This window comes from Pristiophorus japonicus, chromosome 12 (assembly GCF_044704955.1).
Source record: "Pristiophorus japonicus isolate sPriJap1 chromosome 12, sPriJap1.hap1, whole genome shotgun sequence".
In the NCBI taxonomy this organism is placed as follows: Eukaryota; Metazoa; Chordata; class Chondrichthyes; family Pristiophoridae; genus Pristiophorus; species Pristiophorus japonicus.
This window is the reverse complement of record NC_091988.1, coordinates 115,006,189-115,033,287: the sequence shown is the minus strand read 5'-3', so window position 1 is coordinate 115,033,287 and position 27,099 is coordinate 115,006,189.

Genomic DNA, 27,099 nt, shown 5'->3' with positions numbered 1-27,099 from the left:
AAGCCGCACACCGAACAACGCTCCGAGGCCAACCAGCTGAAGAACCGGAGACCGAAGTAACTGGGAGAGGCAACTCCAGCTACCCCATAAACCAACCACCCTAAGGCTAAAAAATAACTGTCAAAAGTGATGGTAAGTATTATCCTGGGGTTTCTTTTCCCAACTCTCAGCCTCAGTCAGTCAGGTAAAAAGGGAGGTGGGGGTGGTGTTGGAACTGTCTTGTAAAGATAAAATTGTGTAAGGTTTTCGTTGTGTCCGTTTCTTCCCATAGATTTTCATAGTTTATAAGTGTGTGTCAGATATGTGTTTTGATGAAGCTTGACCTTGTTGGAAACTTACCGTGGTTAATAAATTGGACTTACCCGTTTTTTTTTTCGTTCCAAGGACCACTTGTCTCTGAGTGTTTTGTTTTCCCTTGTGGAAGCTCATAATCCACCAAAATTCTGAGGTTAGAACCAGATAGGGGTGCTAGGGGCTTCGAAACCGCCAGCTTAGTGATCAGCGAGTCATAAGCTGCTGGACCGTCCCCTAGAAGGGGCAGAGAGGCCCAATACACCAACAACCACCAAAGACCCCCGTAATTGGGCAGAGCAAAAACCCCCTACACTCATGGCGAGCCAGGTAGTAGCTCAGTGGGAGACTGAGCTTACAACCTCAGAGAGGGTGGTACTGGAAAAATCTAAAATGGAGGAGAAAATCACGGAATATGTTTTCTCCAAGGTCAATTTTGCCAAAACATGGGTTCAGACTCTGACCAGGGCGCCATGTCCAACGGACAGAAGGACCTACACATAACAAAAGGGTAGAAAAGGCAATTTGGCTGATATGTTTGACTCGGCAGGTTTGGGAGTTAGACCTCCAGGTAGGAAAATTACAGGAGGAATTAAAGGATGCCTTTATCACCTCAGCGGCCAGGGGGGCCATGGGTACTAAGGTCACAGAAGAGTTAATAGAGGAAAGGAATAGAAGGGCACGGTTACAGGAAACGTACCGCAACCATCAGGAGTACCTGCAGAGTCAGGTTATGGTGTCACGGGCTACGGAACAGAAGTACAGGGAGCAGAGTGCAGCTTATGCCCAGCAGGTCCAAGAGCTTCAGGTCCAATTAAGGGATTTGCGGACAGCCTATAAAGTTAACACTGAAATAAGCCATGAGAAGGCAGATCATGTGCCCTGCCATAAGCGGATCCAATCCCTCCTCCAGGCTCTGTCCCAGGTAAAGGGGGCAGTCTGTCTGTTGGGACCCAGGGAGGCAACCAACGAGTCAGGGTATTGGGGAGTGGAAGAGGATCCGGCGGCAGTGGACAGTCGACCGCCTCCTGAGGCGCTGGTAGTATGTCCAGCAGGCCTTACGGAGGATCAGAGGGTGCAGCCCAAGAAACCCACAGGGCATGGGATCGGCCAGGTAGAGCCGGTCCAGCCAAAGGGGTATGGGACACCTGCAGAAAGGGTCGAGTCTGCAGATTTAAATTCAGAGGCAGTTGAGGTTGAGGAAAAGGGGGAGCCAGTGGTGGTATCTGCCGCGGGACCGATGTGCCCGGCTGTGCAGAGGAAGTATGGTCCCCCACAAGGTGCACAACCCCAAGGACCGCTGGGCAACGAGTTTATCATTCCGCATTCAGTTGCTGCATTAAAGGCCATGGTGTCACATATCCCAAAACTCACTAGACTGGGAGATCCGTATGCTCACTTCCTGGAGATAGCGCGGGCAGTGGACATGAACACATGCGATAACGCGGAAGCAGTTAAAGTGCTCCTTTTTTCCATTGACGGGAAGATCTACCAGGCTCTTCCCCCAGATTGTCGCGGGGGACAAAGCACCCTCGCAGCACTACAAAGGGATATCCTAGAGGCCATGGGGTGGAACGAAGGGAGTCCCTTTGAAAGGATCGTGAAAACATGCCAGTTAGCAGGAGAGGCCCCACAGGTATACTTGGAAAGGTTATGGCTGGTCTACAGCACAGCATGTGGTGGCCTGCTTGGCAAAAACAACCTTGCAGCGGAACAAAGGGAAGCATGGTTTTGCACCATAATTGCAAACAGCCTGCCCAGTGTCAGGGAAAGGGCAGATCTCTGGTTGATCCGGGAGACCCCAATCTCACCGAAACCATCGTGGTAGGCAGACTGGCTGCCACACAGCGGTGGGATGGGGAGGAAGAGGGGAAGCCGGAGAAAACAGTAAAAGGCCGGGTGCATGCGGTGCAACCCAACCCAACCCCCAGGAGAGAGTGGCATCAGGAGGGTGGACATCCTCCCGATAGAAGGGGGGTGTGTTACGGGTGCGGTTAGCCTGGCCACTACCCGCAACAACTGCAGGGCCAACCCCTACTGCGTGAAAGAAGTAAAAACACCCACGGAGGTGAAACCGGGCAATGAGAAAGTGGGTGCCACAACAGTGTTTGAAACCGCTGTAGAAACCCTCAGGCAGCTGCTGACAGGTCCCGGCCATATCAATGTAGCGGTGGGTAGAGAAATCCCCACAGCTCCAATACGGCAGGAACCATGATTAGCACCCACCAAGCCCGCCTACCTGTGTCCGCTGGACTATGACTCGTGGGGAAGACCGTGGGTGAAAATGGAGGTGGAGGGGAACCAGGGAACTTACTTGTTGGACACGGGGGCTTCAAGCACCCTTGTCCACGCAGAGGACCCGGCCTCCTCGCCCCTGTCCAGTGGTGTGCCCTACGAGCTAGTCGGCTTAACGGGGAACGAAAGAACAAGGTATTTTTTGATCTCACTGACCCTTAAGTTGCGAGCACTGACCACCAAATGGAAGTGCGTCCTGATAAGGTGGGAGCAGGCTAACAAAGGAATATTGGGGGCCGACTTCATTATAGCCCACCAGATCCTGGTGGATCTGCAAAATCACTGTTTATGGGGAACAGTGGACCCAGGTACAAACAACGAGGTCATGCTTATAGAAAGGATACAAGACAAAAGGGCTCTGTGTACTTTGAAGCCAAAAGGGGGCTTATGACTTAAAGCTTCTGGTCAGGGACATCCCGGCAGAGTACAGGGCCTATGTGTGAGCCAGTCTCGCAGTATTTGCCACCCACAAACACGACTGTGGGAGAGTCACCGGAGTAGAGGTCAGGATAGATGGGGATCCATGTCCCAACCTCAGAGGCAGTATAACTTCCCGAGAGAGGCAGAAGCCAATTTGGAAGTGGCACTGAGCTCACTGGTGGAGCAGGGTGTGTTGAGACCCATAGCCACGCACGTGAACTCTCCCCTGTGGCCGGTCAGAAAACCGGACAACTCGTGGAGGGCCACCGTGGACTACCGGGTGCTCAACAGAAACATCCCGGCCTGTGCTCCTACAGTGGCAGCAGTGGCAGACCTGATCAGGGAAATCCCTGCGTCTGCAACCACCTTCACAGTCCTAGACAGTTCAAATGGTTTCTGGTCTATCCCTGTGAGGAGAGAAGACCAGTACAAGTTTACTTTCACCTTTAAGGAACAGCAATATACTTGGAGCTGCCTCCCTCAGGGATTTCACAATAGTCCCAGCATCTTCCACCAGCGTATGGCGAACTGTTTGAAGACCTTCAGCCAGCCGCAACAGTTGGTGCAGTATGTGGACGACCTGCTCCTGTTCACTGACAACAGTAAAGAGCATGGTCCCCTGCTGGCAGAACTGTTGGCTGTGCTCTAGGAGGGGGTTTTAAGGTCAACCCCAAGAGGGCCGAGATAGGGTTAAAGGAAGTAAAATTCCTGGGTGTAACACTCAGAGCAGGGGAACGAGGTATAGATGAGGCCCGAAGGCAAGCTGTGCAGGAACTTCCGGTACCGACCACCGTATCCGGAGTCAGATCTTTTTTAGGGATCACAGGCTACTGTAGAGATTTCATAGAAGATTAAGCAGCAACCGCAGCCCCTCTACTCAGGCTCCTACACAAAGGGGTCGAGTGGGAGTGGGACCAAGGCTGCCAAGCTGCATTTCTTCAGTTGAAACGGAACCTGCAGAAGGCACCTGCACTGGGGGCTATTGATGGGGGAAAGGATTTCTATTTAGAAGTAGCAGCCAGCGGGGATAGTCTGAGTGCAGTGCTTTTACAGGAAAGGCACGGACAGCTGAGACCGGTGGTGTACTCCTCTAGAGTCCTTGCAGAGGTGGAGAAGGGGTACTCCAACTGTGAAAGGCATCTGTTAGCTACTCACTGGGCTGTGAAAAGAGCACAGGTTTTCACAGGAGTATCCCTTATCATACTCCTCACCCATCACAGCCCGACCCAGATGTTGTTAGATGGGAGAATAAAGGATGGAACAGTCAGCAGTGCCAGGATCACTCGCTGGACCCTCCTCCTCTCCCAAATGGCCATCAGGGTTAGGGGCCTCTGCGAGCCCAGGCTTGCAGCTAACCTCATTTATGCAGGGGAGCCACACAGATGCTCAGTAGAAGGGGTTTGGGACACTGACATTGGATTTCGGGCAGGGGTACATCCCACAGGCGAGATCTACGTCGATGGATCCAGTTCGGTGTCCGCGGGTACAAGACTCATGGGCTGCGGAGTCTGGGACCCCGAGGCAGGCATAGCTTTGGCACTTAAACTCCCCAGCACCCTGAGCGACCAGCAGGCTGAACTGTCAGCCGTGATGTACGTGGTGACACACCCCGAGGAATTCCCCACCCCGTCCATGATTTGTTCGGACAGTATGTTTACTTGCAATTCGTGTACTGAGTATCTGGCTATTTGGTCACGCAGGGGATACACATCCGCAGATGGGAAGCCCCTGGTAACCAAACCCCTTCCAATAAGGATAGAGGCAGCCCGAGGGAACAATAGGGACGTCTACATCCACAAGGTTAAGGCACATTCTAAGACAGAGCCCAGTGCAGAGGGTAACATAGAAACATAGAAAATAGGTGCAGGAGTAGGCCATTCGGCCCTTCGAACCTGCACCACCATTCAATGAGTTCATGGCTGAACATGAACTTCAGTACCCCATTCCTGCTTTCTCGCCATACCCCTTGATCCCCCTAGTAGTAAGGACTACATCTAACTCCTTTTTGATTATATTTAGTGAATTGGCCTCAACAACTTTCTGTGGTAGAGAATTCCATAGGTTCACCACTCTCTGGGTGAAGAAGTTTCTCCTCATCTCGGTCCTAAATGATATACCCCTTATCCTTAGACTGTGACCCCCTGGTTCTGGACTTCCCCAACATTAATAAGAACATAAGAAAATAAGAACATACGAATTAGGAACAGGAGTAGGCCATCTAGCCCCTCGAGCCTGCTCCGCCACCCAACAAGATCATGGCTGATCTGGCCGTGGACTCAGCTCCACTTACCTGCCCACTCCCCATATCCCTCAATTCCCTTATTGGTTACAAATCTGTGATTTCAATATATTCATTGAGCTAGCCTTAACTTCTTCCTTGGGCAGAGAATTCCACAGATTCACAACCCTCTGGGAGAAGAAATTCCTTCTCAACTCGGTTTTAAATTGGCTCCCCCGTATTTTGAGGCTGTGCCCCCTAATTCTAGTCTCCCCGACCCGTGGAAACAACCTCTCTGCCTCTATCCTGTCTATCCCCTTCATTATTTTAAATGTTTCTATAAGATCACCCCTCATCCTTCTGAACTCCAAGGAGTAAAGACCCAGTCTACTCAATCTATCATCATAAGGTAACCCCCTCATCTCCGGAATCAGCCTAGTGAATCGTCTCCGTACCCCCTCCAAAGCTAGTATATCCTTCCTTAAGTAAGGTGACCAAAACTGCACGCAGTACTCCAGGTGCGGCCTCACCAATACCCTGTACAGTTGCAGCAGGACCTCCCTGCTTTTGTACCCCATCCCTCTCGCAATGAAGGCCAACATTCCATTCGCCTTCCTGATTACCTGCTGCACCTGCAAACTATCTTTTTGGGATTCATGCACAAGGACCCCCAGGTCCCTCTGCACTGCAGCATGTTGTAATTTCTCCCCATTCAAATAATATTCCCTTTTACTGTTTTTTTTCCCCAAGGTGGATGACCTCACACTTTCCGACATTGTATTCCATCTGCCAAACCTTAGCACATTCGCTTAGCTTATCTAAATCTCTTTGCAGCCTCTCTGTGTCCTTTACACAACCCGCTTTCCCACGAATCTTTGTGTCATCTGCAAATTTTGTTACACTACACTCTGTCCCCTCTTCCAGGTCATCTAAGTATATTGTAAACAGTTGTGGCCCCAGCACCGATCCCTGTGGCACACCACTAACCACCGATTTCCAACCCGAAAAGGACCCATTTATTCCAACTCTCTGCTTTCTGTTAGCCAGCCAATTCTCTATCGATGCTAGTACATTTCCACTGACTCCGCGTACCTTTATCTTCTGCAGTAACCTTTTGTGTGGCACCTTATCGAATGCCTTTTGGAAATCTAAATACACCACATCCATCGGTACACCTCTATCCACCATGCTCATTATATCCTCAAAGAATTCAAGTAAATTAGTTACACGTGATTTCCCTTTCATGAATCCATGTTGCGTCTGCTTGATTGCAGTATTCCTATCTAGATGTCCCGCTATTTCTTCCTTAATGATAGCTTCAAGCATTTTTCCCACTACAGATGTTAAACTAACCGGCCTATAGTTACCTGCCTTTTGTCTGCCCCCTTTTTTAAATAGATGCGTTACATTAGCTGCTTTCCAATCCGATGGCACCTCCCCAGAGTCCAGAGAATTTTGGTAGATTATAACGAATGCATCTGCTATAACTTCCGCCATCTCTTTTAATACCCTGGGATGCATTTCATCAGGACCAGGGGACTTGTCTACCTTGAGTCCCATTAGCCTGTCCAGCACTAACCTCCTAGTGACAGTGATTGTCTCAATGTCCTCCCTTCCCACATTCCCATGACCAGCAATTTTTGGCATGGCTTTTGTGTCTTCCACTGTGAAGACCGAAGCAAAATAATTGTTTACGGTCTCAGCCATTTCCACATTTCCCATTATTAAATCCCCCTTCTCATCTTCTAAGGGACCAACATTTACTTTAGTCACTCTTTTCCGTTTTATATATCGGTAAAAGCTTTTACTATCTGTAACCAGTGGGATGACCTCCTGGCCAGAGAAGGTGCCAAGACAGGTCGCTTCTGGAACCCGTAAGAGAAAGGCAGGGTGATAGCAGCTAGAGGCAAGCCAGGGAAACAAGGGAGCGCAGGGGTAGCAGTGGCCCCGGACCTGAGAATGGTTCAGGCGCAGGGCCCCGTCCTCAAGGCTGCCATAGCAACCATCCTAAGTGGAGGAAAGGCAGAGAGCCCATACAGTGCTGCAGATGTAGCTGTGAATGAAGGGATGCTGTTTAAAGGGGAAGTGGGTGGTTCCAGCTCAACACCAGTGGGAGTTCCTACAAATGGCCCATGAGGGTCCAGATGCGGGACACCCCGGGCCAGAGTCCACCTGGCAGAAGGTGGAACAGGCAGCATGGTGGCCAGATCTCCGGAACGACCAACAACCCAGACCCCCAGAAAAGGAAGGCATCCATGGGACACATCAGGTGGGTAGAGGGACCATGGCAGTCGATCCAAAGCGACTACATGGGTCCCTACCAACCGCCCAGGGGGGGTACAAGTACTGTCTAGTGTTGGTGGATGTATTCTCCAAATAGGTGGGAAGCCTTCCCTTGCCGAACAGCTACTGCAGTGGGGACGGCCAAGATCCTGGTCAGGGAAGTGTTCTCAAGATGGGGTCTGCCGCAGTTTGTGGAGTCCGACCAGGGAAGCCATTTTACCGGCCAGGTGATGCAGGCCACCTTAAAGGTACTGGGGATTAAAGCATGGTGGCATGTGGTGTACAACCCCCAGTCCTCAGGCCCTGTCGAGCGTCTCATCCGCACCATCAAGGAAAGGCTCCGCAAGGAGACAGGGAATTCACCCAACAGATGGGTAGAGGTCTTGCCACTCGTCCTTATGGGGATCCAGGCCAATCAGTCGAAAAGCACAGGGTATTCACTCCACAAGCTGATGACTGGGAGACCCATGAGTACCCCAGTACACACATTGGTACCGGGTCTCACTGAAGGACAGCTTCAGGAAGCTAACCAAGACCGCTTTGCTAGCAATCTGCTGGACCAGCTGCAGCAGATTCACTGGCAGGCAGCCACCAACATGGGAAGACAGCACTTTAGTAACAAGCTGCTGCTGGAACCCCGTAACCACCACGACTGGGAAATAGGCGACCAGGTCATGGTACGCAGCTTCGCCAGGGTGGGGGTGTTCGAGCCACTGTACATGGGGCCCTACAGTATAGTGGACAAGGCAAGCCCTATGGTTTATGCGGTCCAATTACCCCACCGGGTAAAGTGGTACCACATAAACCAGTGCAAGCGGTTCGACCCTACTAGGGCAGGAAAAAGGAAGGCTCCCACAGGTAAAGAAACCTCACGGGAGGCAGAGGACATTCCGGTGGATGTGGAGGCTGTAACAGAGGTCAACCCCGGCCCCGAAGCCCCACAACCCGGAATAGTTCACTGCCACAGTAGGACCATCACACAGCAGAGTGAAGTGGCACAGACTGATAGGCAGGAAAGGGACTGAGCACAGAAGAAGGGAGTCCTGTGCAGTATAACGACAGGGCAGATAGAGGAAGGGATAGACCAGTGGGTGGACCAAAGGGTGCAGCCCGTAACATGGGACTCCGCGCCCTGGTTAGGCGTAGTTCCAGAGTGAGGCAGCCTAGGATGCCTTGGTCCCCCGTATACCTTCCCGCCCGTCCCAGAGTCAGACGAGAAAAGAAGCATAAGAGTGGCAGACTCTGTGCGGTAAAAGGGACACCACCAAAAGACCTGGGAAAGATCCCAGACACCGAAGGGCTCACAGAAATGGAAGCAGGACACTTAAAAGTAGTCCTCCTGCAAGCCCTACAAAAGGGGGCAGTTCGGCTCCTGGGGCAGGGTCAGCAAGATGGCCGACAAAGCCAAGTCAGTATCAGAGACTGACCTGGCCACCCGGAGACGGGTGGCATTGTATATAGCCCAGTGTTCTGTATATAGTTTAGGGAGATTTTAAAGTGAGGGGATGGTGTTTTTATTTTGTGATGTTACTCCGGTTGAGCCTGAAGAAGCCTCAGGGAAGACTGTGTTCAATCTTGTGTTCCAGAAGATGCTCCGGACCATCGCAATGTTATTTACCTACCTGCACCGGACAGAAACTCCACATCGAGATGTCTTTGACATATGGGTGCTCTGGGGGCAGGGCGCCAATTGTGACCACGGGAGAAGGGATCATGGAGGCAAAATGCCAGGCCACCTACTTCCACAAGGGGAGATGGCCGAGGTGGTTGGACCCGGTATTCGAGCCACAAGAGTTTTACCTATGGGGAGGTCTCTATCCCTTGCCCCGAAATCGAGATGGCCACGTCCCTGGTTAGGGTGACAGAGGGAAGGAGAGTGTGTTTAACGTGTGTTGGGGACATACCTTTGGGACGCTGGTGGTGGCTCAGGAATCTGAGCGCGGACATCAAGGACAGCAGCTCAGACTGGGAACGTCTGAGCAATGACACCTACCGGACGGTCATGGGGTCACCGGGGGTGGGAGGGGTCACTGTGTGTTGGGCCTATGATCAGGGGATCTATACATGCCTATGGGGGTCGGCCCAGGTGTGCCTAGCGGGTTTGTCCATTGCTGTCGAGGAAATTTCTAAGTTAAATTAACTCAGGCGGAGGCGTTCAGAGATGCGCTTCGAGAGAAGTTTATTTCTAAAACTAACAAAATATCTCGGAGAGCCTGCTTAGTCCACACCAAGGCAGAACTCTGAATTTTACAAGCAACCTCGCTTTATCTTTATACAGTTGAAACAGGAATTTTATCTGCAACTCGCCACACATAAACATTGTATCGATTATACATGAGCATTATTCATACGAAACTGTGAGTACAAAGTTCACCCCGGTAGGCACACTTTATCTGTTTCTTGCATAGTTTCTCTCTGTCCCTATGCTGATAAACAAGGTATCTGGAAACTCATGCAAAGACCAGACAGTCATGTATATACAACATTCTGTTCTTTGAGGATGATAAGTTTCGGTAATTTTCTCTAGCTCCGTGAATTCTACAGAATCAGCAAAAGCGAACTTAACCCTTCCTTTAACCTAGGACATGGATTGTTTTCTTCTACAACTCCCTCCTTGTTGATCTTTTCCAGATCAACACGCTTTCATATTCTTTTCATGTTTAAAAGGGGGTTCATACCCTTCAGGGTAGAGTCGCATTTCAAGGCATTTTTCCTCGTCGTAATCATCTATATTTTCTTCTATGCGATTTAACCTTTCTTTTATGAACACACTTTTTCTTTCCACGCGGGATACTAGGTCCATTACTTGACCAATTAATTTTTTCAATTTCATCCACATTGCACAAATGATTATCAACAACGCAAGCATAACTGCACCCATGATTACTATGGGGTGTATGGCCAGTTTCAATACGGCTAAGGCCCTGGGGGACCATCCGTAAAACACATCCCACCAGTGGTGTACTGTTAAGGAGGTGACTTCATCTGCGATTCTTACTAGTTGTCCCTTCCTGTAAGCCATTTCGATTCTGAATTGGTGGATGCCTCTGCCTCGTTTCGACAGAGCTTCCTCAATTTGCTTGTCATTACGTATCAAATTGTGCAGTCTGGTCAAATTAATTATAGGGGGTAGGGGGTCAATCCTATGCACAGACAGGTATTTTTCTACATTTTGCCACAGGGTCATGCAAGGTGTATACTCCTCTCACGCATGTATTAATGGGGGGCCTATATAGAATTCCATCCAGATAGACAGATTTGCTTCCTGTCACACAGATTTCATTCGGTCCAATTTCTGCAATCTCAGTGTCATTTGTTGGCTTTAATTCCCATTTACATACTCCAATGGAGTGCTGCAGTGAGCATGGTTCGTATGTGGCGAACATGATAGGGACATACCATTCCGAATGGCCACCTAGCATTCTGGTGATGTGTCATATTCTTCTCATCGACCCAATCTCCTTTAAATTCTGGGTACCAGAAGTTCTGTCCAAACAGCTGGGGCATTACTTGGAACTGACACCAAATTTCTTTTCGTGTCTTACTTACTATCTCCATAGTAACGTTACATCCTTTTGAATTACAACTGGTATATCTTTTTTGAGGGTTGATGTTAAATTAAGAAGCTTATCCCTTTTGTTAATTTCCAGCAACCTTTCCCAAATGTTAGCATGGAAGGATAATATTTTCCTTTCTAACTCGGCTCTTAATAGCTGTCTGGTCATTTCTTTAAACAGGCAATGGGTGTACTTGTTTACTCCCTGTTGTTCTTTCATTAGGTTCTCTATTTCCTTCCCTATCCCTTCATTCTGTTCCCAGGTCATTTCATTTATGACGTAACCTGATATCTGTAATTGCTGTAATCCTTCATCCCAGGCATTTCTGATTTTTATATCTTCCCCTACCAGTCCTCTGATGACCTGGATTTTATTTTGTAGGGCCTCAATATGCATAGTGTTTAATGCTCCTATTCCTGCTCCCACTCCACCTAACACAGTCCCTAACACATCCCGTTTCTTTCTTTGGGGTCTTTCTTTTTCAAAAGATACCTTAACACTGGTTGTGTGGCAACCATCTTCTTTCTTTGGGGGATATTTAATTCGTATTGTTAGATTTAATACACCTGGGGATCTTACCACTGGGATGCAAGTGGTCAGTATCCTTTTTAGATGTCCCGGGTCCCGGTCTTCTGGGTGGCCAGATTCTTTTACTGACCATTTTACCACGAATGGGTCTCCTCCATTCACCGGGGTGTTATTCATGCACAACATTCGCTGCCCATCTACCATACTTGTAAATGAATGACGGAGGAAGTCTTTTCTCTCGTTCGGCCCTCCTATGTACCCCCATCTCTTGTTTTTTCCTGTGCTCCGGGTACACTTCATCCACACATCGGCCTGGTATTCTATGAACAACTGATACCCTTTCCCCAATATAAACTGGAATTCCCCTCTTTCTTCCTTCATTCCGCATGCCTCACATCGTGCCGTAAAATTCCCTACTTTACAACTTTGGCCTACTGGGCATATAAAATTGCCTTGCCGCCTTGCACTATTACTGCTTTCCCATACCATATTTCCCTTCCATACTCTTCCTTCTTTTAGGACCTCTACCTCCTGCCGGGAGTTCCCTGTCGCTAAAATGATCAGTATACCTAACGTCCATTTATAATTTTTCCAAGAGTCCCTTCCCATCTTCCCTTTCTTGTTTGTTTCTATACCACTCTTGAATTAAGTCGTTACAATCCGTTCCTGAACTTTTGGGCAGTACTTTCAAGTCCAAATATTTAATACAAGAGCAGGTACAGTTCTTCAGCGAGAAGATGGCCTTTTTCTTAGTCAGGCAATCGTAGTACGTCCTGGTTCAATGCCTTTTCTTTTGTCTGTATTTCGTCGGGAAAATAATCTTTACAACGGGTTGCATGCACCCAATTTGGATGCTTTTCCAACTTCAGCGCGGTTCGTGTTGTGAGAATTATCTGATATGGTGCTTTCCACCTAGGAGAAAAGGATTCTTTGTTTAATGTTTTTACCAACACTTGATCTCCAGGTCTGAAAGGGTGCATATTTCCTTCCGACGGGGGCACCTGTGTCTGCTTTATTTGTTCATGCAGACTCCTTGCTATTTCACACATGGCCTGAGCATACTTTAGTGATTTTTCATCATTCCAAATTAATGCTATTTTTTCAGCCAACAATGGTGGTTTTACGCCGGTAGGCATTGGTCTTCCCAACAAGGCTTCATGTGGTGTCAAACCAGTATTTCGGTTTCTTTGGTTTCTCATTGTATACAGTACCAATGGTAAGGCATCTGGCTATTTTAATCCTGTTTCCTGACATACCTTGGTGAGGGTAGATTTTACTATCCCATTCGCTCTCTCTACCATTCCCGAGGACTGTGGTTGATATGGTATACGTAACTTCCACTGGAAACCTAATGCTTCCTGTGAAGTGTGTTCCCCTGTCACTATTGATTCCCATAGGTATCCCATATCTTGGTACTATTTCTTTAAATAGAATCTTTACTACTGTTCGGGCATCGTCTCTCTTAGTGGCGTATGCTTCTACCCACCTTGTGAACATGTCTATTATCACCAATAGGTACTTAAAACCTGATACTGGAGGCATGTGGACAAAATCAATTAGCAAATTTTCAAAGGGCATACTAGGTTGGGGTAGATGATCATATTCAGCAGGTGTTTTACCTCTGTTATTTTGTTGACAAATTTGGCATGTTCTAGCAACTTTCTCAATTACTACTGTTATTCCTGGTGCATACCATTGTGCATTAATAGCATGCATCATCCCTCCTTTGCCCATGTGAGCCTGACCGTGTGCCAGGCGAGACAGGGGCAAGAATAGAGATCTAGGGCAAACAGTTCGCCCATCAGGGTGATACCAAATGTCGTTTCTCAGAAAACAACCCTGGTTTTCCCAAGTCCTTCTTTCCTGCATAGTAACTTGTTGTTGGGCTGTTTTAAGTAGTTGGATGTCTAGTGTCTGTGGAAGGGAGACTGAGTCTGCTTGAAGGCAGTTTGCCTGTGCCGAAGCGGCCTGTTTGGCTGCCTCGTCAGCCCTCTTATTTCCTACCGACACTTCATCCTCACCGGTTGTGTGAGCTGCACATTTGATAACGGCTACCTTACTTGGCAACTGAATGACGTCTAATAGATTAAGCACCAGTTGAGAGTGCTTAATATGCTTTCCTCCAGAGGTGATAAAGCCTCTGTTTTTCCATAGTTGCCCAAAATCATGGACCACACCAAATGCATACCTAGAATCAGTATAGATATTGGCAGTTTGATCTTTTGCTATTATACAAGCTCTGGTGAGGGCAAACAATTCAGCAGCCTGAGCCGAGGTTCCGGGAGGCAGGGCAAATGCTTCAACCGTTTCATGGGGGTTTACAATTGCATAGCCTGTCAAAAGTAAATCATCTGACGGCCTGTACGATGATCCATCTGTATACAGAATGAGATCAGGATTGTCCGTAGGTTCTGTGAGCAAGTCTGGTCTTGGTAAGGTGGCTACTTGCACTGTTAATAGACAATCATGCTGGTCTGGATCTTCTATGTCAGTAGTAGGAAGGAAAGTGGCTGGGTTTACTACCGGTGTGCGCCGAAAGGTGTAATTAGGGTGTGACAGTAGTAATACTTCATAACCTGTTCTTCGAGACGCTGTAAAGTGTTGTGTGGCAGCGGAATTCAACAGTAATAACACAGCGTGGGCTGTTATGACAGTACATGGATAGTCCAAAACAATAGGTACCGACTTCTCCACCATCACCGTGGTAACAGCTACAGCACGTAGACATGCTGGCATTCCCCTTACCACTGGAGGCAGCAAAATCGAATAATAAGCCACTGGTCTATTTCCCCCACCGTGTTCTTGGGTCAGTATGGCTGTTGCAAATCCTTCTTTTTCATTCACATACATTTGAAAAGGTTTTCCATAATTCGGAAGTCCCAACGCCGGGGCATTAGTGATCACTTTCTTTAACTGTTTAAATGCTTCTTCTCTCTCAGGGGTCCATTCCACCTTGGGTGGGGCATCATTTAGAGCAGCTGATCTTAGGACTGCATCCCATTCCCGATAATCAGGGATCCATTGTCTACAGTACCCAACCATCCCCAAAAATGACAAGATATCCTTCTTTGTCTTAGGTATGGTGGCTCTTTGAATTATCTGAATTATTTCTGGTCCTAGCTGCCTTTGCCCATGAGATATGATAAAACCCAGGTACTGGACTTGAGTCTGACAAAACTGTAACTTTTGTAACGACACTTGGTGCCCTCTTTCACACAGGTGTTGTAATAGTTTCAGGGAGTCTTGCATACACCTATATCCGTGGCTGGAAGCCACAAGCAAGTCGTCCGCATACTGCAGCAGTACGGACTGGTCTGATAAGGTACAGTCTTCGAGGTCTCGCTTTAATGCTGCTGCATATACGGCGGGGCTTTCTGTATATCCTTGGGGCAACCTGGTCCAGGTGTACTGCTGTTTCTTGTAGGTGAAGGCAAACAGATACTGACTCTCCTGACTTAGTGGGATGGAGAAAAAGGCTGAACACAGATCTACCACCGTAAAGACAGTTGCTGTTGGTGGGATAGCAGATAGTATAATGTTGGTGTCCGGCACCACAGGGGTGATAGGGACTACTATCTTATTAATAGCTCTCAGATCTTGCACAAATCTCCACTCATTCGGCCTATTAACCTTTGGTATGGGCAGTATCGGAGTGTTACACGGGCTCTGTGTCTTTTCTAAAACTCCTTGTTCCAACAATGCAGAAATGACTGGCTTTATCCCATCTTCTGCCTCTGGAGGCAGTCTGTACTGCTTAATGCTTGGTAACACGGCATTCTTTATCAGCTGTACCCAATGGGGTACTGCAGAGTGTACTTGCCCAACATGATTCTTATGTTTTGCCCAAAGTTCCGAAGATACTTGATTCAATGCCATTGGCAGCCCAGGGCTTGGTTGTTCAGGGGGCTGCTGTTTTTTTAAAAGTGGAGGCATAACTTTTACCTTTCCACCAGAGAATCCCCCTGGTGTGGGCGATAAATTCTATCTGAACATTCTGTAATTCTATTACTGCCCAAGGTCGATAGCCTGGTTGCTGTTTCTCCTTTTCAATTTCTACAATCATCGGACCCATATCTTTGGGTTTCGCTGGCGGTTTTACAGCCAATGTCAGATGGAGTGTCGAGTTCTCTTCTTTAAACCGCTTCTGCTGTAAGGGTGTCAAATTCATGGCTACCCCTAATCCTTCTGGTCCGAAATAAATGCGGGGTGTAGCTTCTATTATTTCTTCTTTATTTAGAAAGGGCTGTATTAAGCACTGGTAAGTTTCAGCTTTTTGTCGAGTGTACCAGGCTGTACAGTGAAGCTGAACTGCCTCAAAGCTTGTTAAAATTATATACATCAATTCTTCGGTATTAGAGTCAAATTTAGTTTTTAAGTTTTGTATAATTTCATGTATCAAAGGGGAATAGGAGTTGCCATTCAACTGCCAATAATAGAGGGTAGCCTTTTCTTCATTATCTTCCCTCTTTTCTCCCTCAATCCCCTTGAGGAACTGATGGATTTTATTAGGTGGGAGTTCCATGAACATTCCCTCTTGTGTACAATAAATTGTGGCTCCTAGTTTGCATAAAGTCTGCCTTCCTAATAAAGGGAGAGGCGCTGTTTTAGAGACTATCAAAGCCTCGTCATTAACTTGTTGTCCTTCAATGATCAATCTGGTAGGTTCAGATAAAAATTCTTTCATGGGGATACCGGCCACGCCCAAACTTAAGACGGTGGTGTTGCTTATAGGTAGTCCCACAGAGGGTGGTACAGAAGACATAGTAGCACCGGTATCCACCAGGAACTTCACATAAGTGTTTCCCACTTTTACTACTGCTAGAGGGTTTTCTTCTATGTCTGCTGATAAGCGGAGGGCTGCCGCTTGTACCACTAAGCCTCCGGGGCATCCCTATGCTGATTGGTGCGGGTTGGGGTTAGAGAATGAAAACTGAGGGGCCAAGGGAGGTGGAGGTTCGGGGAAACCCCCTTTCAATCCTCCACCCTGTTTCGGGGGGCACCTACAATCGCGAGCCCAATGCCCTTTTCTTCCGCAATTTCTACACTCATCTTGGGATCGATTTCGTTGGGGCCACTGTCCTCTTCCCCTTCCACGTCCTTGTCCTCCAAACCCTCCTTTATTATTTTGTGTGTACCCTCTTCCTTTTTGCTGATAGTATTGACCTGTCGTTTTGGCCTTATTGTCTTTATAGGTGAATAGTCCCTCCCTATCCATATTAGCTAGTACTGTAATTGTCTCTTTCCAACTTTTTCCTTGCCAGTCCAAAACCTTTATTTTATAGGTTCTCGCGTGTTGTGGCAACATACAATTTAACAAGGTTTGTACTGCCAAAGGTTCATCATTTTTTCGCCAATCTCCGTTTTCGCCGGCGGGTATAGGGAACATATCTTTTACCCCCTGCCAGGAAGACCCATAGGCCGCTTGCAATAATAATTTAACATCTCCTGGGAGTGGATTGTAAATTGTACATGTCTGCTCAAGCCAGTTGTGAAAAGCTATTGGTCTTTTTACCGGATTCGGGGCGGCCGAGATCATATCTTTGGCTTCTCCGGGAGACCAGGGTTTCAGGACTGCTGTAGTTCCTACCATTACCCTAGGATTTTGGCCGACGGAGGTTTGGGAAGTAGAGTCGGCGGCTTCTTTTGCCGTTTGTTGCCTTGTTTGGTGAGGACCTCTCCTCCCTGTGTCCTGGTTTGCTATACCTCCCTCTACTGCTTCGGCTTCCCCTGATCCTGATGCTCCCGGATCTCCTCCACCGGGTCCTCCATTAGGTGGCTGATCCGGAGGGGCTGCTAGTTCCCTCGGAGCTTGATTTCTATGGGCCGCAATTATTTCTATCATTTCCTGCCAACTATCTTGTTTTGGGGGTTCTATACGGGGGTAAAGTCCTACTGCTGGTGCTGAGGGGATAGGAAAACCCGGAGGACTATAAGAGGGATGTTTTCCACCTTTTCCTTTTTCTTTTTCTTCCGGTTTACTTTTGGGGGGTTGATGCCTTTTGGCAACCTCTGTCCATTTTTTAAAACAGTTTTCCATGTAGTCCTTATCCCAAGTAGGATCTCCCCCTCCTTCTTTGGTTACTTTTCTCCATTCCTCTATCAAGGATAACTTAAAACTTCCTCCATATGGCCAATCCCCATCAGACCAACCGTACAAATCGCTACTAAACGTTACCGCGTATCTGTCATCTCCTGTTTCTTTAATTACAGTGTCTGCCGGCGAGCCGGGCGGCACAATGGGATCTCCTACCTTCTCTTGTTGCTTTACTACCTTACGGATTTTTTTCTCAGTTTGAGGATCTAATTTCATTTTTTCAGTCGAGGGATCATCTTTCTTTCCTTTTCTAGGAGCTGGGTGCGAGCGCCCTGCACGACTAGAGCCGTTTCCCATTCGTCCGGGTGTTATGTCCCACGATCCTTTCTGAAATGAGAGTTTAGGACACGCCTACAAAATATACAGTATTTTACAAAGCGCTCACCGGTGTTCTCTTTTCTGCTCAGCTCGGGGTCTCCTTTTGCCTTTTTGTTACTTTAGCTTCTTTACGGTAGCTACCTTATGCCTCAACCCCTCCCCTGGGGATTTTTGGCGGCTCGTCCTTCTTTTTAACTAGGACTGCCCAGGCACCTTCCTCCTTTCAGCTAGGAAGGTCCTTTAAAATTCCTCTTTTTTAAAAAAAGTTAAATTTAGTTCTTTTTGGATCTCGTTATCAGAGATCCTGCCGACTACGCCAGAAACTGTCGAGGAAATTTCTAAGTTAAATTAACTCAGGCAGAGGCGTTCAGAGATGCGCTTCGAGAGAAGTTTATTTCTAAAACTAACAAAATATCTCGGAGAGCCTGCTTAGTCCACACCAAGGCAGAACTCTGAATTTTACAAGCATCCTCGCTTTATCTTTATACAGTTGAAACAGGAATTTTATCTGCAACTCGCCACACATAAACATTGTATCTATTATACATGAGCATTATTCATACGAAACTGTGAGTACAAAGTTCACCCCGGTAGGCACACTTTATCTGTTTCTTGCATAGTTTCTCTCTGTCCCTATGCTGATAAACAAGGTATCTGGAAACTCATGCAAAGACCAGACAGTCATGTATATACAACATTCTGTTCATTGAGGCTGATAAGTTTTGGTAATTTTCTCTAGCTCCGTGAATTCTACAGAATCAGCAAAAGCGAACTTAACCCTTCCTTTAACCTAGGACATGGATTGTTTTCTTCTACAATTGCCTTTGCCAGATGGTGGAAGGACTCGGGAAAGGGGATGGAATGAGATCGCAGCAGGGAAGACTGTGTGCTCCCTCGCTTCCGGGTACTGGTCAACGCCACCGAGCTGCTGGCTCAGGTGAAGAAACCCCTGCCCACGCCAAAGCCCATTGACAGTTATGGATGTCCGCCCACCACTAGGGGACCTGGGAATGGGTTAGTGTTAGTACCGACAGATAAGTTAGTATACCAGGGAGTACATTATGCTGTTGCTTCAGTAATTCTAAACCTGACAGAAGTTCGCCTACCCGCCTTCTGCCCCAGAGAAACCGAGTTGTCGTACCAAGCTCTACTGAAGGAAATGTTCAGGAGCTTCTACGAGCTGGACTTTGGGGACGTCAATGTGGCAGACCTGTATAGACAAGAAGATACAACCGAGCGGGGCCGACAACACAGGGGGGTCATGAATGACGTTTTCACCGGATTTAACACTGGGGCATCCGTCATGAACAGCCTGGATGATGTGCAGCTGGCCCTACAGATCAATGGGTTAAAGTCACAGCTGCGCAGCATCCTAGGGAAAGAGAATAATGTGTTGGGTTCCACGCTTCACGAGGGGGTGGCTATGACTGTGCATCTGAAATAAATTATTGCCCAGCTAGAGGCTCATGCCCGGCCAATAGACACCTTGATCAAGGAGGACCGGCTAGCTTCGGATCAGGCTGCACAGAACGAGGTGTGTGTACTCTATGGGGCCTGGATGCTGGGAGAGGGACGGAGCAATTTGGAAGACCTCAGGCAAGGTCGGGCCCCCTCCGGGATCAGCAACCAGCACCTGGAGGCACTACACCCATACAGCAGCACCCTCTGTCCCTGCCAACTCTGCGTGGCGTCGGAAGCCTATCCTGGCCCTGTTGACTGTGGGAAATCCAACCACACTATTATGGGTGTAGTTGTGCGAATGCCAGTGATGGGGCTATCCGCCAAGCCAGCACCCCTGTACCGTGTGGAGAACATTGGAGTCATTCGCGGGGGGATACATGTCCGTTTCACAACGGTCCCACCCTATGTCATTGTGTGGGAGCGCGCAATGAGGGGTACAGACCTATCTGGCTGCCGTAGCCAGGGAGCACAGGTCAACCTGTGTCCCCAGCACTTGAACGCCTTTGGGAGGCCACAGTGTGGGTTTAGCACTGCTGGGGCAGAACCTATAAATTGCACGATGGAGGTGATGGCACCTGGCCATGTACCTCCACAGGTAGCATATGTAGGTGGTGGGACGTTTTGTATCGCCACGACTGCCCACCGGTACAGACACGGCCCGAGTAGGTGGTGTGCTATTCCGGACAGCAGTTTTTGCTTTAAACCTAGGGCAGAAGTTCAAGTGGCCCAGGAAGGGATCATCCCAATCCCAGAACCGTCCACGGTCCACCTCACAGTACAGTATAACGCGAGTGATCTGCAGAACTATATTGCCCATTTTGGGTACCCCATACCCTTACTGCCTGAGAAACTCACCACCCTGTTGAAGGCAGTGGATCTCAGCCAAAAACATTGTTACACCCTACAGCAAAAGACCAAAGACATAGCCCTTGAAATCGCGGACATACAGTCACCAGCGTGGTGGGATTGAGATACGAGAGTAGATATCCTGGTTTGGCTTCGCATGGCCTCCCACACACTGGTGATTGTACAACCGGTCATTGTCCTATGACTCATCATCAATGCCTGCAGATCCAGAAGAGCCCGAATAGCACGGGGTTATCTTAAAATAATCCAGAAACAACAGAAAGACAGCCCAGTCTAACACACAAGAATGCCATTTGTTTTTGTTTCCAAGTGGTTTTTTTTGTGTTAACAAAAGGTTTACCGTAGCACCACGAAAGCCCGTACCTGGAAACTGACTGGCACTGTCAACGACGTAAGCTGTTAAAACTATCCATGACAGAACACAATACGGACTTACTGATCACAGATACACATTTGCACAGTGTATATACATCTGTTCGATATGTTGTGATGGCGGAAAAATATTTCAAAGAACGCAAGGAACACACAACATGATGTGCTATAATTATGTACTTAACTCTATGTAACTAAAAGCATAATGGTACCTTGTTTGTAGTTTACCTGTAAAGGAGCATGGGTAGTGCACAAACTATGGATAGAAATATTGTTTGTGCACACTAGTTTATGCGGGTCTATAGTTTAGAGTAATTATGGGGATGGCTGACACTTGGGGAGCTCTAAGATTTTCTTGCAAATCTTTTGACACATTCCGTCTATATCCGGGTGTGTCAAGATGGGGGAGTATAAGGTTCGAAAATCCACGGCCGCATTTTATTGGAACACCCTAAGGACAAGAAAACTAACATGGGATCGTCCTATACATTTTAAATGAACATTTTTGGCCAAGTAAAATCCTCAGGCGGATACAGACATTGTGGAGTCTGGCTCACAAGCGAGACAGAGGCACTGGCCAATGGGGAAAAAGTGCATTCTGGCAGGCCAATCAGGGGTCGAGTCGGGCCTGAAGCGGGGAAATCCTCAACCAATGGGGAGTACCCGGCCCAGTTCGAAAGTATGTCTCACCCCTAATCAAATTATGAATGTGGACCATCATCTACCGAATTAATATGGACAGTGGACAATAGTCCTGAGATCACTGCGGTGATGGCTCATCAAAGGGGAGGCCCAAACCGATTGACTCCCAGGACTGTTACAATGGACCAGCAGACTTTGAGGCACCAATGTGTACTGAAACAATACCCCTGTCCTCACACCTACCTGTACCTGTGACATCTTCTGATTAAATATTCAAAGCTATCTCCCCACCCAAACTTACACAATGGACCACCAACTGAGTTTGGGCGCGAAAAGGCCAGAACTAAATTGGATACAAATATAGGACCTACGGAACCACTGACGGGGGAGAAGCAGCTGGAGCAGTAGGAGAAGGAGTCGAGGAGCAGTAGCAGTCACAGACAGACAGAAACCGAGAGAGAACGGAGACGGACTGTTACCGGCTGGGAAACCTACCATCGAACGGGCCCTGGACTCGACTCGACTTGTGTGCAGAATATACAACCCAACTACCGAGAGGCCCAACATCATCTCAAGAAGCCGAGCCGCACACCGAACAACGCTCCGAGGCCAACCAGCTGAAGAACCGGAGACCGAAGTAACTGGGAGAGGCAACATTCACTCCAGCTACCCCGTAAACCAACCATCCTAAGGCTAAAAAAATAACTGTCAAAAGGGATGGTAAGTATTATCCTGGGGTTTCTTTTCCCAACTCTCAGCCTCGGTCAGTCAGTTAAAAAGGGCGGTGGGGTGGTGTTGGAACTGTCTTGTAAAGATAAAATTGTGTAAGGTTTTCGTTGTGTCCGTTTCTTCCCATAGATTTTCATAGTTTATAAGTGTGTGTCAGATATGTGTTTTGATGAAGTTTGACCTTGTTGGAAACTTACTGTGGTTAATAAATTGGACTTACCCGTTTTTTTGGTTCCAAGGATCACTTGTCTCTGAGTGTTTTGTTTTCCCTTGTGGAAGCTCATAATCCACTAAAATTCTGAGATTAGAACCAGATAGGGGTGCTAGGGGCTTCGAAACCGCCAGCTTAGTGGTCAGCGAGTCATAAGCTACTGGACCGTCCCCTAGAAGGGACAGGGAGTCCCAATACACCAACAGCCACCAAAGACCCCCGTAATTGGACAGAGCAAAAACCCCCTACACCGCCAAGAACAGCAGTCCGGAGGCCAGAGATCGCCGATGTCGGATCGCAGGTATGTGTCTTTGGATAAGTTTGGATTTTTAATTGTTTTGAGCAGTGTTTTTGATTTATTTATAATACTTATATTGTTATTTATTTATTTATTCATTTGTTTATTTTTGAGTTTTTCTGGGAGGGTGCAGAATAGATCTCTCTGGGGATAGGATTAGATCTCGGGAGTGTTAGATCTCTCTGGGGAACTAGATCTCTCTGGGGAATACTAGATCTCTGGGGGGAGTAGATCTCTGGGGGAGGACTAGATCTCTGGGGTGGGACTAGATCTCTGGGGAGGACTAGATCTCTGGGGGGACTAGATCTCTGGGGGGGACTAGATCTTTGGGAGAGGACTGGATCTCTGGGGGAGAATTAGATCTCTGGGGGAGAATTAGATCTCGGGGGGGCTAGATCTCTGGGGAAGGACTAGATCTCGGGGGATCTCAAAAAATTCAATGAAGTTGGTCAAGCAAGGCTTTCCCTTTCAAAAGCTACGCTGACTAATTATGATATTTTTGGTTTCTAGATGTTCTTCTATTTTCTCCTTTAGTAGGGATTCCATTATTTTTCCTACTGCCGATGTTAAACTGACTGGTCTATAATTCCCTGGACATGTTCTGTCCCCTTCTTAAATATAGGTATTACGTTAGCTATCCGCCAGTGTCTGGCACTGCACCTTTTGCTAATGAATGATGTAGTAAAGCCTCTGCTATCTCTTCTCTAGATTCTTTTAAAATGCGTGAATGCAATCCATCCGGACCTCTTTGAGATTTATTAGTTTATTTAATATATCTCCTCTCTTTATTTTATTACTTATCTCATTACTGATCCCATCATCCAATGTTTTGTCCACCTGTTCTATCTCACTGGTAAATACTGAAGCTAAATAATGATTTAATATTTCTGCCATCTCTCTATCATTACCTGTGGTATTATCCTGTCTATCGCTTAATGGCTCTATTCCCATCCCAACCGACCTTTTTTATTGGTCTGCCTGTAAAATATTTTACTATTTTGTTTTATGTTCCTTGACAATTTAATTTCATAGTTCCTCTTTGCCTTCCTAATTTTTTTCCGACTTCTCTCCTAATCTCTTCATATTGTCCCTTATCATGCACTCCCCTGCTGTCTATGTACTTAATGTTTCCTTACCCTCTTTCCTTACCCTCAATTGTTTCCTTATGGCTTTATTAATCCATGGAGCCTCATTAGTGTTTAGTTTGTTCTTTCCTTTTAGCGGAATATATTGTTCCTGCACTTTTAAATCATTTTTAATAGGGTTTCGTTTCCTCTCACTAAGTTTAACCATCTTTTTAGACTCCTGGGAGTTGAAATTTGGTCCCGTCGTTTTTGAGGCGGTGACACGGTCTGAGCGCCGATTTTAATGCCAGGTGTTAGGTGCCGCCACAAACTGCAAAACTGCCCGAAGATGAGAGCGCAGCGCTAAAAGTAGCATTGCGTACTCATCCTCGGACACCTTCTCAGGAGGCCGACCGAATTTCCCCACGGTGGGCGAGTTTAAAAAAAATGAAGAAAAAAAAAAGTTCCCAACACTTTCCCTCACCCACAATTCCCCACCAGTCCCATTAATACCTAAATGCTAAAAAAAATATATAACCACTGATCTTGGTCCCTGATGTCCCGCCACCTTTCCCAGGCTGTACGGTAAGGCCACCATGCTCACCGAACATCACCACGCGGGTAACAGCCGAGCGCACAGCATTATGTCTTGCCGCCGCCCCCATCGCCTAACTAAATTTCCCGACAGACCAGGAACCTGGTCAGTGCTGATGGTGAGAACTTTGTCGCCTGTTAGTCGCCCCTCTCCGGCAGTAATGGGTGGCATTAGAAAGCCAATTTCGACCCCCTGTTCCATATCTCTATTTATTTCCTGACCATCAATTTCCTCCCTTACTTTATGCTTTCCTATGCTCTCTTTTCCTGTTTGGTTTACATTTAGGTGGGTTATATTTCTTGTAGATCCCTCCCCCAATCTTACTAGTTTAAAGCCTTTGCCACCTCCCTACTTACCCTTTCCGCTCAGACACGGGTCCCATCCTGGTTCAGGTAGAGCCCATCCCATCACTCCAGCTCCTTCCTGTCCCAGAACTGGTACCAGTGTCCCATAAAAAGGAAGCCCTCTTTCCCACACCAGCCCTCTAGCCCCATGTTAATTCTCCTGATCTGACTCCTTCTATGCCAATTTGCACGTGGCTCGAGCAATAACCCAGGGATTATTACCCTCGAGGTCCTGCTTTTTAATTTACCTCCGAACTCCTAAAACTCCTTCAGCAGGACTTCCTCCTGTTCTTACCTTCGTTGTTTCTTCCGACATGAGCAACACCTGGATTTACCCCCGCCCTTTCCAAATTCCTCTTCAACCGCCGTGAGATATCCCAAAGATGAAATGAGAGACACCACAAAAGATTACAAACAAAATGAATAAACTTATGGTGAGGGGGAGGTGGGTGAAGCCAGATACACATGCATACAGCATCAGTAGCTTGAAAGTGAGAAGAGATTATGGGGTGAGGGGGAATTGGGCTGTGAAAAGAAGGATTAGGAGAGACCATACCCAAGGGGTTCAACCTTGCCGGTTGCCACAGTCTCTATGATATGCCGCCCAGTGATCTGCAGAACTCTCTCCTCCAGCTGGCTGAGGTCCTGCATGTTAGCCTGATGCCCACTCCCCTCCCCCCACCCTCACACCGCCCCCGCTCCCCCTCCCACCACCATTCCCACCCCCCCCCCCACCCGCCCATCGGCTGCTGCTCCCTCCAGTTGTGAGGCACCTTGGCCTGCAAGACAGAGAGAAATGTGTCAGTGATTGTGGTGCAATGTGTTTGGGTGATGTGCCTGCCATAGATGAATAGCTGTCAGTGCGCGCAAGGTGTGAGATGTGGGTGTGAGTGTTCCAGTAGTGGTAAGGTTGCCAGAGTGAAGTGAAGCTCTGATTGTGAGGTTTGAATGGGGATAGGTATAGATTGTTGGTAGGTGTGTGCTGGGGGTGTGGTGCATTGAGAAGTGCAGATGGTGGGATATGGCATTTGCTGAAGCCTTCACTCACCTTGACCTGCCGTGTGAGGTCATTAAACATCTTGCCGAGCTTGGCACCACAGTGCAGGCCGTCACATGTGCAGCTATCTCCTGCCACATCGTTCGGGAGGTACATGGTGAGGGCTTCCTGCCAGTCCGGGGGGAGAGGACACAAGCAGTGCCTCCAGAGCCGTGTCCGTAAATCAACTTCTTCTCCTCTCCTTCATCTTCTCCTTCTTCTTCCAGCTGCAGTTAGGAACTGCTTTGGCAATAAGAACATAAGAACTTAAGAAATAGGAGCAGGAGTAGGCTATTCGGTCCCTCGAGCCTGCTCCGCCATTCAATAAGATTATGGCTGATCATCGACCTCAACTCCACTTACCCGCCCGATCTCCATATCCCTTAATTCCCCCAGACTCCAAATATCTGTCTCTCTCAACCTTGAATATATTCAGAGACTCAGCATCCACAGCTCTCCGGGGCAAAGAATTCCAAAGATTGACAACCCTCTGAGTGAAGAAATTCCTCCTCATCTCTGTCTTAAATGGCCGACCCCTTATCCTGAGACTGTGCCCCCTAGTTCTAGACTCCCCAGCCAGGGGGAACAACCTCTCAGTATCTACCCTGTCAATCCCCTTCAGAATCTTGTACGTTTCCATGAGATCACCTCTCATTCTTCTAAACCCCAGAGAATATAGGCCCATTATACACAATCTCCCATCATAAGACAACCCTCTCATCCCAGGAATCAATCTAGTGAACCTTCGTTGCTCCGCCTCCAAGGCAAGTATATCCTTCCTTAGATAAGGAGACCAAAACTGTGCACAGTGCTCCAGGTGTGGTCTCACCAAGGCCCTGTACAATTGTAGCAAGACTTCCTTACTCTTATATACCAACCCACTTGCAATAAAGGACAACATGCCATTTGCCTTCCTTATTGCTTGCTGTACCTGCATGCTCGCCTTCTGTGTTTCTTGCAGGAGGACACCCAAATCTCTCTGAACACCAACATTTAAAAGTTTCTCACCATTTAAAAAAAAAAATTCTGTTTTTTTATTCTTTCTACCAAAGTGAATTACCTCACATTTCCTTACATTATACTCCATCTGCCACCTTACTGCCCACTCACTCAGTCTATCTATATCCCTTTGCAGATGCTTTGTGTTCTCCTCACAGCTTACTGTCCCACCTAGCTTTGTATCATCAGCAAACTTGGATACAACGAGGGGCTGTAGCATCAATGCACCTCCCCTTTGAGTGGTGGAAAATGTCTGTGCCACACATGACTGGGAATTACACTGGTCCTAATATTGGCCCACCTGTTGAGTGTTAAGCCAATGAGCAGTAGTTTTAGTGCTGAAATCATGACTATAATCATGTTAATAAGGAGCACCAATTTTGTGTGCTACCTAGACCATTTTGAGGTGGCGCAGTTTAACATTGTTTGACCTTAACCGTTTTGTGGTTATATCCAATTTCTGGGCCAGCGTTTCAG